Below are 14,918 nucleotides of genomic sequence, written 5' to 3'. Positions count from 1 at the left end.
GGAATTGTCCAGAGTCCTCGACTGAGAGCTCTGCCACCGCCTCTGGGAAATACATAGTGCAGACAGGGAAACGGGCACAGAAAGGCGATGGCCCTTGACCAGGCTCACATAGTTGCTAGGATTCCAGACAATGAGTCCATACTCTACGCCGTATCATGCATCTCAAGAATAGACGATTTCCTAAAAGCTGGTTCTCACCAGGCCCCTATCGGGGATGTTAGTCAGGTGAGGGGCATTGGCTGTCAGTTACAGAAACTCATCCCCAGGTGCCTGGCGCAGTTCCCCCCAGTGGAGGGGAGTGGAGTGGCTCACATGACTCAGAAGTCCCGGGACTGCCCCAGGGCTCGTGTGCTGTTGTCTGAGGTCTTTCACACTCTGTTCCTCCGTTTCGTTGGCTTCTGTGATTGCTTCCATCTTGGGCAGAATCTTCCTATTTGAGGGCAGATGACCTTCAGAGAGGGTCTTATTTCAGGCTGATTTCTGCAGGCTAGCTATCTCAGGGGAGAGGGCACAGCATCATTTCCCAAGGGTTCCAGAAAACACCAGGGCTGAGGCTCCCTGGAGAGTTCCTATCACGTGCTCATCCCTTGACTCCGGTTGTCTGGGCCTGGCTCAAAGGGCCCCCACTGGAGTGTGTGTGCATGTGCCATGCCCAAACTGAACAGACTGAGATGAGGGAAATTTGACTGTCCAGAGGAAAGTCAGGCACTGTCACTGGGAGAAGGGAACCTGGGTGCATGGTGGCGGGAGCAGCAGAAGCCCACGGCTGCAGATGTCCACCCACAATGTGGACTGGAGACGGTCTCAGGATGAGGGCAAGCCGGGGGTCACCAAAGCAACTGTAACTCTTGAGCACTAGACCATAGGGTGTCCTAGGTTGGGGTTTAGGAACAGGTGCCTTTGAGGAGGATTAATATGCAGGCAGTGCTCCCAGGAGGCAAGATAGGGAAAGAGAAGGATGGGGAGGAGAGAAGATAGGGACAAGGAAGGATGGGGAGGAGAGAAGATAGGGACAAGGAAGGATGGGGAGGGACAGGATAGGGACAGGGAAGGGTGGGGAGAGACAGGATAGGGACAGGGAAGGGTGGGGAGAGACAGGATAGGGACAAGGAAGGATGGGGAGGGACAGGATAGGGACAGGGAAGGGTGGGGAGAGACAGGATAGGGACAAGGAAGGATGGGGAGGGACAGGATAGGGACAGGGAAGGGTGGGGAGAGACAGGATAGGGACAGGGAAAAAGCTGCGATGGGGGTGTTTGCTGCCCTCCTTGCTTCCCTTAGTCAGCTGGGATTGGTTCCCGTGGCTGCTGTGATGGTGGGCTGCTGAGGGCTCCCAGGTGTCTGGAGAACAGCCCTGGACTGGCATAGTAGACACCCCAGGGGGGTGGCTCCCAGCTGGGGATAACTGATATCAGGATATAACAGTCCAGCCCCTTTCCCTCAAGATGAGACCTGGTAAGAGGAGAGGGAGGCCAGCCCCAGCTGAGCCCACCTCTCTGCCTGTCCTCCGTGCTCCTCCCGGCTCCTCTCTGACAAGACCTTCTCCTTGACCAAACGTTGGTTAGGCCCTGCTGAGTCCTTTTCAACTGGGACCAGTTCTTGGGCCCTGTCTTGGGCCTTCCCAGCCCACTGGTATCAAGAATCCTGCTAAGTCGGTTTAAGAAGCACTCCCGGACGCTTGATGTCTTCTCTTTGTAACCTCCCATCCATGGTCCTCTCACTCTGCTTGTTGGCTGTGAATCCCCACGTGTCCTTGTAGTGTAGTTGAGCCAGATCTCTCTCCCTTATTGCAACAGTCTTCACACCTGTCAGAATAGTCCTGCGTAGCCTTCCTGTTTTAATAAGTGTCAGAATCACCTTTTCTTTAATGCCCTACTTCCCCATGAGTTTCACCTGAGAGCACTTCCTCTAAAAAAGATTTGCATGCGATGACTCCTTCCAGGCTCTGCCTCAAGGGAAGCAGACCCAGCGCAGAGGCCAAGCACGCAGCCCTCTCAGGTGAGGCCTGGTCCTCGCCCCATCCCGTGCGGAATGCTGGAGCGTAAATTATAGCCCAGAGTTTGCCCACCTGAGGCCAAGGTGCTCACACCAGTTGTTGGGTTAGGATCACGGGGGCGGGAGTGCAGGTGGGGAGCATGACCTCCTGGGCACCCCTGGCTGGCCGGGGGCCAAGGTGCCTCCAGAACCCCCAGGCATGGTGCCCGAAGACCACTGCAGGTGGGAGGCGCGGGCCTTTAGTAGTGAAGTCCACAAAATAGGAGATGGGCACACGGAACCAGCAAAAGGGGCTCCATGGGACTGAGTGGGTTACCAACACCATTTACCTCCGAGGGTGAAGAAATCGGGCTGCAGAGAACTTTGAGGAACAAGAATTCTAAATTGGTACCAGCTTAACTGTTGGCAGCCATAGGTATTCTAATGAGCTGACAACAGGTTGCCGTTGATCAATTTGTTGCTCCTTATGTAACGAGAAGCACAGAACACAGTACTTATAAATCCTTGTAATGAAATCTCTCTCCTTCATTGAGGCAGTGTTTATATAGAGGCACATTAGTTTAAACTTTCTGACCTCATCTGCATTCTAAAATCATAGCACCATCATTTCCTTTTCCCAAATGCGTTCGCTCTTAATTAATCTTAACCCCTCTCGAGCTTTCTGATTTCTATTATCACCATTTAAAGTTGAGAAGACTTTTAATGGGTCTAAATCACATATTCAAATTAGTTTCTTTTTCTAAAGTTATAATGCCCTGAAATTTTATTTGATTTGGGCCCAAACTATCACCTAAAAAGTAATTTGTTTTACAATTTAAATCATCTGTGTGGAATAAAATTCATTAACCTTATTTACATGTGTGTAAAAATTATGACACTCGATTCAATTAACATTTTTTTAAAGTGTGTAGTATTTTACAGCATAAACGTTTTTATGCTGTATGTACTGAAAGCTGGGGGAGGTGTCGATTTCCAGCTTTGGCTAAAACTTGAGTATTTTGGCCTTCTGCCCAGACAATGTTGTATGTGGAAGCCCTGCCGTCTCTCCCAGGGACAGAGGGCACAGTGGCTCACTGAGGCTCACGTCAGCATAATTCCCCTGGGACAGTGCGGGAGAGCTCACCCCACAGGGCCTGGTCTGGGGGCCATGGGTTGGGAAATATCAAACCCCGGGTATAAACTCCTTTCCCTCTGAGCCTCGCTCTGGAAAGGCACAAACTTGCCATCCTCTGGAGGCGGCAGCCCCCCCCCCCCCCCCAGTAGTGGAGCAGGACAGCCCCTCCTGGCCGGCCACAGAGGAGTGGGAGAGGCCCTCCAGGAAGGTTCATGGCAGTTCATGGGGAGGGTCAGACCTGGCGCCCTGAGGCTCTGTCAGTGCACCCATCTCAGCCTTGGTCTTTTTTTTTTTTTTGCCACTTTTGCCACTTGCTACCGCTGTGATACTATAGTTCGATCCCCTGTCCCCTGGACTATTGACCCGGCTTCCTCACAGGTCCCCCGCACCCACGCTGCCCCTCCCTGCAAAGTTTCCTTCACCTTACAGCCAGGATGGTTATTTTGAAGCACGAGGCTGATTCCATCAACTATTTAGTGAGCTTGCCGTATCTTCCTATTGCTGCCTGTTTAGACAACCCCTGACCTGGACCCACGTGCCCCTGCTCCCCTGTCCTCAGCCACGCCGCCCTTCCTTGACCTTCGTGTTTACATTCTTCCTCATGCTTCCAAACTTTTGCACGTGCCGTTCCTCGGCATGGAGCCCTCTCCCTGCCTTCTCTGCCAAGTCATCGCTTACGGTTCTGGCCTCAATGTGAGGGTCGGGTCACTTCGACTTCCTTGGCTGGATCACGTTCCCTCCCGCAGGCTCGCACGTAGCTCCCAGAGAGACTTGCTGACGTTCCTCTCATTCGTGGCCCACATCGCGATCGGAATTTTTCATTTGCCATTGTGGTTATAGCATCTCTGCCCCACTCGAAGGCTCTGGAAGGCCAGGACCAGTGGCATTTTGCTTACCCTTCTGTACCCACCACATAGCTCAGTGTCTGCCTCCTTAGTTAATAGACATTGAATTAATGATGGACAAGCTTGACTTCACGGGTTTCCTTACTTTCAGACAGGGAGAAGTCATGTCCCCATGAGGTCAACAGTAAATGAGAAAATACGTGTAAGGCGGTGAGCACAGCCCTGTGCCCCTGGCTATCCCCATCCTCCCTTGGGGATATTTAGGTTTCTGAGGTGGGAGCCAGCAGCAGTGGGGGCGGGCCAGCAGTCCTGTCCTGCCTGATCACAGGTGGGTGTGAGGGAACCACCCGACAGCCCCTGCGCACGCCTCTGCCTTTCGTTTTCTCTAACACTCCGGGCAGAGACACACATCAAGAATGAACAGTGAAGAGAATGAAACAGTTCATTGCTCTCAGAAGCTTTGTTTTGAATCCCGTTCCTCCTGAGGTCAGAATTAGCCATTCGAGATGAGAAAGCTAGGTGGAAATCTCCCGCCCAACAGGTATGCCCCTCACGCCCCAGCCTTTCCCAGCGCTCTGGGGAGAGCTGAGCCTCACGTTGCGGTGTGAGCTGGGTCACCTATTCAGGAACGTGACCAACGAGGACTTTCTGCTGCTCTTTCCTGGACTTTGGCTGAGCTGGCGTTTTGGCCGTGCAGGCCATGGGAGAGTGAGGGTAACAGTGAGTCCTTGGGAAAGTCCCTGCCGTCTCTGGTCCTCAGTTTCCCACCTATCAACGACAGGAGTGATACTTGGTTCGTACCTCCAGGCAGCTCATGCGCGTGTTTTGGGGGACCCTTCTGCAGGACAGACAGAAGCTCTGAAGACAGTTACTCAGTCCGGGCACATCGCAGAGCTGGGCAGGCTGCACTTTCTTTTAAAGAGGAGACAGCAGGCTGAGTGGTCCAGCTTCACAGAGGACACGGCCTCGGCCATGCCTGCTGATGACCAGATGCCTGACCTGATGACTTTGGCCTGTCGCTTCCTCTCTCCTGGCCGTGGGTTTTCCTTTTGTAAAACAAACATGCTCATGTCGGGTTAGATGTCCTCTGAAACCCCTTAGTCACCTCTCTTCTCCCACGCCTTCGGACCTGGCCCTTCCCACAGTAGTCCAGGAAGCTCCGAGCCTTTGGAAGCTGCCCCAACCTCCTGCTAGATTGTGTGGGTGAAGGCAGAGCGCTTTTCATTCACAGCTTTGAGGCACGATGGCTTTATTTCTGCTAAGATGCAAACTCCCTGTTCTTTTCTGTCAGGGGACCCAAAGCATCTCTGTTTCCCATCAGGCCCCTCTCCCTGGTCCCTGCAGGGGCTGAGAAGGAGAGGAGGTAAGCCTGGCGCTGTTGCGCACAGTGCTGAGTACACGCGAGTTCGTGCAGTTCATTGAGAATGACATTCCACGCGACCCTTCAGCTCTCCTGTGCCGTTAGCTCTCTGCTAAGGCCCGGAGGCCCCGCTCCTTTTCAGTTTGGCTGCTTCTGTGACTGAGCAGAAATTATGACTCTGAGATCTCAGTGGCGTTTCCAGGTCTTCATTAGTCCTGAAAACATGACTGCCTTGCAACTCAGTGCAGGAGAAGCCTGAGTTTCTCCAAGCCTCACGGCTCACGGGTTAGAGGGAGATTGCAAAACAGTAATAATTCAGACTTCACTGGCCCTGTGAAGGACCTTGGTTCTCTGGAAAGTTTCCTCTCTAAGCGGTTTGGAAAATACCTGCAGTGTGCCTCACGGGCACCTGGAAATAGTCATCGTGTTGGTAGAGTTGACTGCTGCCCCCCAAATTTGTGTCCACCTGAACCTCAGAATGTGACCTTACTTGGAAATAGGGTCTTGGTAGATATAACTAAGATGATGTCCCACTGGATGAGGGTGGGGCCTAAATCCAATGACCAGTGTCCTCGTAAGAAGAGAACAGACACACGGAGAGATGCACGGAGAGACGCGTGGAGAGACACAGAGAGACGCACAGACACACGGAGAGAGGTGAAGACGAGGCAGACTGGAGTGATGCTGCCACCTATGGACTTGGGACTTCTGGCCTCCAGAACTGTGAGAGAATAATTCTGTGCTGTTATAAGCCACTCAGTTTGTGGTAATTTGTCATGGCCTCCCTGGTAAACCAGCACCCTGTCCTTATTGCATCAGCCCTGTGTTGATGTCCTCCTTCCACAGATCCTCTTGTGGGGGGCTCCTGAGCCCAGCGTCATTGCCATCCTCTGTGGCAGCCCGACCTCCCTGCTCCGTTAGGAAGTACTTGGTTGCAAGTAAAGTTTCCTGGGATAGCAGTAGCTTAACCAATAAGAATTTACTTCTCTATTGCGGCCATAAATACAAAGGCAGGACTTTCTAGTGCAGCCTCAGCAGCCCAGAGGCCTCTAGGCTGGCTTGTCATGGTTCTCTTGATCTTCCCCTTTGGTTGCAAAATGGCTGCCAGGATCTAGGTATCGTCTTCACACAAAAGCACTTGCAATCAGGAAGGAATAAGGGACTTCCCAGTCATCTCTCTTTCTCTCTCTTTCAATCAGAGAAGAAAATATTGTCCAAAGCCCCCAGAAATTCTTCAAGTCCCCTCGGCCAGAACTTGGTCACATGCTCAAGGCCCTAGCTGCAAGGGAGACTCACAAAGAGCATTTCTGTGACTGACAGCCTCTCTCATGGAAGGTGGGGTGTTTGCTGACTAGGATTACAGGTTGTGTTATGTTACATGGCAAAAGCAACTTTGCAGATTTTGTTCAACTAAGAGCCTTGAGACGGAGATATTGTCCTGTTGGGTCCAATGTAACCACAAGAGTTTTTATAAATGGGAGGCAGGAGGATCAGAGTCAGAAGAGACGTGACTGTGGAAGCAGAGGGTGCGGCGAGGTGGCCGTAAGCCTGCAGAAGCTGGAAACGCAGGCAGCCTTTAGAATCTGGAACAGCGTCTCCCTGCGAGCCTCCAGAAGGAACACGCTCGGCCCACACCTTGAGTTAGGCCAGCGAGACCCATTTTGGACTTCTGACCTCCAGCATGAAAATAATAAATCTATATTGTTTCAATACACTAAGTTTGTGGTAATTTATTACAATAGGCAATAGGAAACTAACATAGCCCCGGAATCATGCTGCCTGGGTCCCTGGGCCTCACAGAGGGCCCAGAAAATGGCCCCTTTATCTTCTTTCAGAACCTCTCTCTCCCTCCCTCTGCATATCCATAAAGCTGGGCTGCAAAACTGGAACATGCCATCTTCCCTACCCACCCATCTCCCACCCCCCCTTCACTCCATCCTTCACACCCCCCCATCCTCCCATCCTCCCCTACCCCGCCCCCATCCTCCCCATCCCCCATCCTCCCCTTCCTCCATCCTCCCCATCCTCCCCATCTCCCTTCCCCCATCTTCCCTAGCCCTCCAATCCATCTGTCTTCCTCATCCCACTTCCCCCAGGCTTCCATTCAGATATGTCTGCCCCCTGAAACCCAGGGGTTTAATCTGGTTTGCACAGGGTACTCAGTCAGGCCCACCTCTGCTGGGCCCACCTGGGGCCCTTTATGTACAGCACTTGTCACTTGTGGGAGTCTGGCCCCCTTCCCTCTAATCTTCACCGTACAAGCCTCTCATCGATGTGACTCGCCATCCCCAGCAGAGAGGAACCTGCAACTAGAAGGCCACTGGGGGTCTGTGCCTAGTGGCTGGGCAGTGACGGGTGAATCAGCCAGGCCCGCAGGCCCTGGCTCTCCTGGAAGGAGCAGTCCAGGGCGGAGGAGAGCTACTCTCCACATGCGCTGGCCTGGTCACAGCACAGCAGCAGAGGCATCTGGTGAGAGCAGCAGGACCGATGGCCTTCTCTCCTGAGGGGCACTTGCCCCGACCCCTGGTGAGTAAGAGCGATGACCCGATCGCTGCGGTGCTGAGAGTGAAGACGCTGGTGATCTTCCCAGCTCTGCGGAGGAGCATTCCTGGTTCTGAGCATGGGACAGCGGCTACCGGCAGGGGAGCAACGCGGAGATGGTTCCTCAGGCCCTGCTGACACCTGCTCTGTGGCCCTGAGGTGCAGGCCTCCCCCGTTGGAAGAGGCTGGTGGCCACCGGGCTGCCGGCGGAAGGGCGGGCCTCCTGGAGCGCTCCGTCCTCAGCCCCTCTGCCTGGAAAGCCACCTGGTCAGAGCTCTGCCTTTTCTAACTGTCTCAGGCCGCTGGGTTCTCTTCTTTCAACTTTAGCTCCAGCCTCCCCTCTCTGCTTCCTTACCACCTGCTCCCGGCCCAAAGTGGAGGCTGGCACTGGGGCCTTTCTAGGTCATAAGTGCTCCGCTGCGGGCCCCACTGCCAACCAACTCAGCCCTCACTAGTCCATGCAGCAGAGAGATTCCGCTGGCCCAGCTCGGGTGCCTGTCATGTCAGTGTTACCACCCATCCAATCAATGCCAGGAGATCAGTGCCCAGCAGGGCTGGTGGGCGGGGGCAGATTTTGTGAAAATGCAGGGCATGTGCCAGGCAAAGTTTATCCACCAAGCATTGTCCAGAAAGAAGGTGAACTGTCCAGAGAACGGACAAGTCTCGCCCACGCTGACTAGATGATTAGGGAATTTATCTATCTCACTTAGGTGTATTAAGAGGAAAGCAAAATTTTAAAAAACCAACTGAAAGGCAGCTGGGCAGGGCAACGCTCACCCTCAGAACATCCACCATGCTTTTCTCAGCCCATGACCTCTTCTCCCCCTTCTTTCCTTAAATCCACCTCCTGTAAAGTATAGTAGACCTTAAGTGTTTTAGCCCAAGTCTCGGGTGTGGTCATTTCTACAGAGCACTCCTGGACATACTGCCAGAGCCCCAGAGAACATTGAATTCCAGGACCTAGGGCCTAGGGAAGCTGGGCAGGCCCTGTGTGTGCACCCAGCACCGCTCCCAGCAGTGAAGGGTTAGGAGGCCGTGGTAAGGTGGTCCTCAGCTGTTCCTCTAAGGGAGGGATCTCTGAAGAAAACAGCCTTGCCAAGGTCACACACCTTCCCCAGAACAGCCCACGTTTAATGGCTGGTCAGCGGAGAGTGTGAAGTCCCAGGCCTCAGCCTAGCCAGGAACGTCTCTGCAGGCCCACAGCTGAGGCCTTTGTGGGTCCGGCCTCCCAGCCCAGTGTTTTCCTCTGCATGATCCTGCTTCTTTCTCTTCCCTTCAAACAGATGTTGATTCCAACAGTTCCTCCTAATAAACATGCTGCCTGTTCTTCTCCCTCCCACAGTCTGCTCCCCAGGGAACCCAATCTGTGATGGAGTTCCCCCGGGTTTATGGTCTTAGTGCCATGAAGTCAAACCGATGCTCAGATGGGCCCAGAATCATGACAGACACCTCCAAGCTGAGGGACAGTGACAGAGACTGCTGATGGACAATAGGCCTTGTCCCCGAGGCTTACTTTCTCTCTGGTTCCTTCCAGGAAACCTTGAGAAAGAGTGATCAGGCAAGCTGCTGCCAGAAAGGCTGGCTGCCTGCCCAGGTCCTATGGCAGGGACACAGGTGTGTGACCTTGTGGACAAACACTGGTTTGTGCTATGCTATTCAACACCATGAATGTCCGAGGAAAATGGTGGAGGAGATGTTAGTCTGCAGCATGGAGAGCCCTGGAGAGCAGAGCTTGCCCTCTTCCGTGGGATGAACCCTGGCCAAAACGTTGGCCTTCTGAATGAATTGTCCGGCTCCTTGAGGTGGGCAAGTAGAAAACTCCATGCAGGGAGCACTGGGAAGTACTCCTGAAGGACCCCAGGAGTTGTTTTGGTGGGAGAATCTTGGCCTATCCACTCTGCTGATCACAGAGAATTAAACTTCTTCCTGCCTATCCACTGCCCCCCCAAGTCCCCCCAAAAAAGAAGAGAAGAAAGAAGCGATAAAGGCCCAGGAAGAATCCTTCATTCGTGCTGCTTGATTTGGAAAATCAAGATAAGGGCCACCAAGGGTCTTCGTTATTTTTATGTGACACCGATAAACCATCTTGTACTCCTCTCTGTCGCCCCCCAAGCTCACAGCCACTCATCTTTTTGCACAGAGAAGCAACTTTCTGGAACTTGATTCATAAACAGAAGCATTAAAACTGGTCTCAGCTGGTCTTGGTCCTTAAGCGAATGTGGCTGGTGTCCCGCTCCTTCCTGCAGCGTCCTCTCCCTCTGTTTTATGTTGAGCGGGGCCATCAAGGGACATTACGCCAGAGATGAATCTTAACTGGCTGTGGATTTCTAAGGCTTTTCATCTTAAGAATTCCCCAAACAAAAAAGGTCTGATTCCTTATGAGACTGGAAAGATACGCACCTGGAGTTCTAGGACTCCCAGCCTCATGGAGATTTGAAGACTGGGGTATTGGTGAAAGGTGGCACCCTCCGACCTGCTGCTGGCCTTGGGAGGACAGCCACCATTCTCCTTCTAACCTGGGCCTCTGTCTTGGGAAGTGTGTTAGTCTGGATTCTCCAGAGGGACAGAATCAATAGGATGGATGTATCCTACGTATAGTACACACTATACGCATTACTGTATACGAATTACTACAGGGGGCTTGTCCACGTGATCACGGAGGCTGAGAAGTCCAAGATCAGCTAGAGATCAAGGAAAGCTGATGGTATAGTTCCGGGCCGAGTCTGAAGGCCTGAGAACCATGAGCGTTGATGGCGAAGGTTTCAGTTGGAGTCCAAAGGCCTAAGAACTAGGAGAAGTGATGGCGTAAATTCCAGTTGGAGTCCATGTCCACAGTAGGAGAAGCGTAATGTCCCGGCTTGAAGACAGTCATGTAGAAACTAAGAATTCTTTCTTACTCAGCCTTTTGTTCAACTCAGGCCTTTGACAGGTTGGAGGAGGCCCATCTACCCTGGGGAGAACAATCTGCTTTACTCAGTCTACCAATTCAAATGTCAATCTCACCAAGAAATATCCTCATAGACACACCCAGAAGAATGTTTAACCAAATATCTGGGCACCCCGTTGTCAGTCAAGTTGACATGTAAAATTAACTGTCACAAGAAGGAAAAGCTGATCATAGGATGAACAATTCAAAGAAAGTCACACATGTGCAAGTCCCTTGGCCAGATTGGGACTGGAGAAGCAGAGAGCTCCTGTGTGGGGAAGAGATGGGCCCTGAGGCTGTAGGTGGACACGCGAGAGTGCGGTGGTGGCCTCTTGGTGCCTTCAGTCTTTGCAGAACTGGAAGGCTGTTTGTGGATATTGCTTCCCCAGACTCGAGCCTACCTTCAGGATCTGCATGCCCCCAGCTTCTCTGGCCCAGAGTCCTTTGCCAGCTCATGGCCCTGGCCCATGATTCACAACCAGATTAGGATCCTCACATTCCCCGGGTTCGCCCTGGCCATAAAGAAGACATGGCAGCTGGGGCCTCCTCCTAGGGTCTGATGGAGGAGTGGAAGGTCAAGATTTTCATTGGGGTGAAAGACATCAATAAGAAGGCAGGCACGATGGATTCTTTGTTTAACAATTAGGACTCCTGATCAGCTCTGAATAGTTAAGACTCGAAAAATAGTAGCTTAAATAACACAAAAGAACAAAACAACAACAACAAAAGACAATATTTTTCTTTGGGGAAATGAGAGCTGTAAGTAGGCCAGGGCTATCTGGTGGCCCCATACCGTCATTAAGGACTCTATCGCCTTCCATCTTGCAGCTCTGCTCATTTCTAGGGAAGGGCCCTCAGGTTCATGAATAAAAGATGGAAGCCACTTTTCTGTGTTGCAGGCAGAAGAAAGAGGTTGGGCGTGTCTGGAGAGTGGGTGGGTGTAGCAAAAGGACCCCGTCACCTTCATCAGCCCCTCTTCTCTTTTAAAGAATTTCCCAGAAGCTCTACCTCATGGCTTCCACTTGTATCCCATTAGCCATCCATATCCGTAAGGAAGCTGGACACTTGGTAAAACCTTGATTCTGCACGTTGGCATCCCAGCCACCCACTTGCTGGTGCCCATGATCTACAGAGCCACCTCGCCTTCCCTGTGCTCGCAGCCCCTCCTTCTCCTTAGCAAAAGTTCCAGTACGATGCCAGGCCCTTTCTTCTCTCCCTTGCTTGCTCACAACGTATCTGTGCTTTAGTGATAAGGGACAGAAACCCAACATAATACCCTAAGCCAAAAGGGAAATCTGTTGGCTCAAGCAACAATATTGTGGAAGAGTAGAGGAGTTCTCCTTAGTAATTTCTGGAACCACAGACTCGGAACCCCTCTAGTCTCCTGTCTGTCTCTCTTTCTCTTTGCCTCCCTCTCCATATCGACTCTGGCTATGTTGTGTCCTACTAAAATCACTTTCTTCACACATCAGAGGTCAAGGACAAGGGGCGCATACAGACTCACATGCTCACAGCTCTACAGCCAGAGCAGAAAGGACCATTCCCCCCCAGCTGCAGTCTGAAAAGTCCTGGCAAAGACTCTGATTGGCCCAGCTTGGTCAGATGGGCTTCCTTTGCGTGATCACAATGGGCAGGAAATGAAGATATGTAATAGGATCTATTACACCTCTTCAGATCCCATGGCTAGATCAACGCTGCGGAAGGGAAGTCAGGAGGGAGTCTGATGAAGGGGTCCCAGAGCATGAGGGGATGGCACAGGCAGAGCCATTGAAGGAAGGGATTGTGTTTAGTTAGGCAGAAGCCCCAAGTCCTGTGTGCCACAGCTCCCTGGCTCAGTCCTGTGCCTGTTTCCCACTGGTTAACATTTCGCCCTTCCTCCGCTCTGCTCTGTACTGTGCAGACCTACAAGTCTGACTCCTGCAGGCTGCTTTCTCGAGACTTCCACCTTAGCTCCCAGCTGGGCTCAGCCAATGGTGTGGATTGGAGGACGGCAGAAGCAGGCGTTTCTTCCCCTTTCTCACTGCCCTCAGCACTTTCTCTGGCCGCAGTTAGTTCCCCTGTGGCTCCAGCTCTGGCAAGTGCAGCCTCTGTGGTTTGAGTTTCCCGGGGGCGACTTTGGTCCCTGAGCCTCAGAAACTCTACCTCCTCCCTTACTCGCCAGCCTAGGGGAAGAAGTGACTTTCTGCTCCTGTTAATCTCTGGGCTTACATCATTTATGCAACCAAATGGCTGCATTAAATTTCTCCTGTTGTAAAAGCATGAAGGCAGTTGTCTTCCTGGATGGACCTGATTTATATACACGCCACCTTTCTCCACACATGCGTTTCCTCCCCCACCAAAGGTCATTTGCTATTGAAACCTTTCTTTGACCTGGAAGCAAAAGGTTGTGTCCCCTGTAAATGAATCTGAAACCTCCCGGAGCAGCTGCAGGAAGGATACTCTGAAGGAGCCACCCGGCCTCCCGCCAGGCGTTCAGCCATTCGAGCGCGTGGGAAACGCAGCCGGTCTCCAGCAGCTGTGCGTGGATGTGCCTGGAGAAGCCATGCCGGCCAGAACTTCATCCCCGCCTGTCTCCACCTGCCTGTCAGCAGGAAGGAGACTTTAATGTGAGCAGAAACAAAGCCAAAACCAGAGCGTAAACCAGCAGCCAAACAGCCAGCGCGGGAGAAGAGCAAAGCTTGCAGGTTCAGGCTCCTGGGCGACCTGCAATCTTTGTTACTCAACCCACTGCAAGGTGACACAGAGATGGGTTTTTACGTTTAATTGCATATGCCACGGGATGTCCATCCAGGTAACGGTCACACTCCTGTGAAGCTAGCTGGAGAAACAATACTAGGCTGTTTTTTTCCAGCAGTTGGTTTTGGGGAAAGAAATGGTGCTTGTACCGGTTTTCCCTCTGGAATACCACTACACGTGAACTTGAGTATTTTCTCAACATCGACCCAAAACTACCTTAAATTATGTCCCTCATGACCTTCTTCCTTCTTGTCTTAATTAAGGAAGGATTCCTGTACCCGTCAGGAGAGTACAGTTTCTGCTGTGGTAACAACATCCTGAATTCTCAGAGGCTTATAACAATAAAGACTCTTCTCACCTGTGGGACACGTCCGTTGAGGGTTGGGGCCCTGTCCCAAGTGTCCTCGTTCTGAGACTCGGGCCAACAGGGCAGGAGGTATCAGGAATATTGCTGGTTACTGTGGCAGACACAAGTGACAGACATTGCTCTGACCACATTTCAAGGTCATAGAAAGTCATGTGGTGACATTCAACTTCTTGCAACCATTTCTATTTTCCCAAAGTTGTAGCTGCAGCTTTCCATCTTGGTCTCAAGTGAAATCTCTGCTTGTTGTTTTATAGAAGTCTCAAATGTGATGTCAATGAAATGGAACTCCATGGGGCCGGCCTGGTGGTGCAGCGGTTAAGTTCACAGGTTCCACTACAGCAGGTCGGGGTTCGAGGTTTGGATCCCAGGTGTGGACCTACCTACTGCTTGTCAAGCCATGCTGTGGCAGGCGTCCCACATATAGAGCAGAGGAAGATGGGCACAAATGTTAGCTCAGGGCCAGTCTTCCTCAGCAAAAAGAGGAGGATTGGTAGCAGATGTTAGCTCAGGACTAATCTTCCTCAAAAAAAAAAAAAAGAAAAGAAATGGAACTCTTGATTTTCTATGCCTCTAATTACCCTCATCTGAGTAAATGACACCACTTTCTGCCCAGTTACCTAAGTCAGAAATCTAGGGATTGTCCTTGATTTCTCTCCTTCTTTCAGTTGCCACATTCAACCCATCTGCAAGTCTTACTGATTCACCTTTCACAATAGTTTCAGAATCTGCCTCATAGCCTCAGCTCACGGCCAGTGCTCATGGCCTCGTAACCTCTGCAGACGGCCAGTGCTCATGGCCTCATAGCCTCTGCTCACAGCCAGTGCTCATGGCCTCATAACCTCTGCTCACGGCCAGTGCTCATTGCCTCCTAGCCTCTGCTCACGGCCAGTGCTCACGGCCTCCTAGCCTCTGCAGACGGCCAGCGCTCATGGCCTCATAGCCTCTGCTCACGGCCGGTGCTCATGGCCTCCTAGCCTCTGCTCACGGCCAGTGCTCATGGCCTCCTAACCTCTGCTCACGGCCAGTGCTCACGG

The sequence above is a fragment of the Equus asinus genome, chromosome 26 (genome assembly GCF_041296235.1).
Source record: "Equus asinus isolate D_3611 breed Donkey chromosome 26, EquAss-T2T_v2, whole genome shotgun sequence".
NCBI classification, from domain to species: domain Eukaryota; kingdom Metazoa; phylum Chordata; class Mammalia; order Perissodactyla; family Equidae; genus Equus; species Equus asinus.
The sequence above is the reverse complement of the archived record's forward strand: the minus strand, read 5'-3'. Positions refer to the sequence as shown.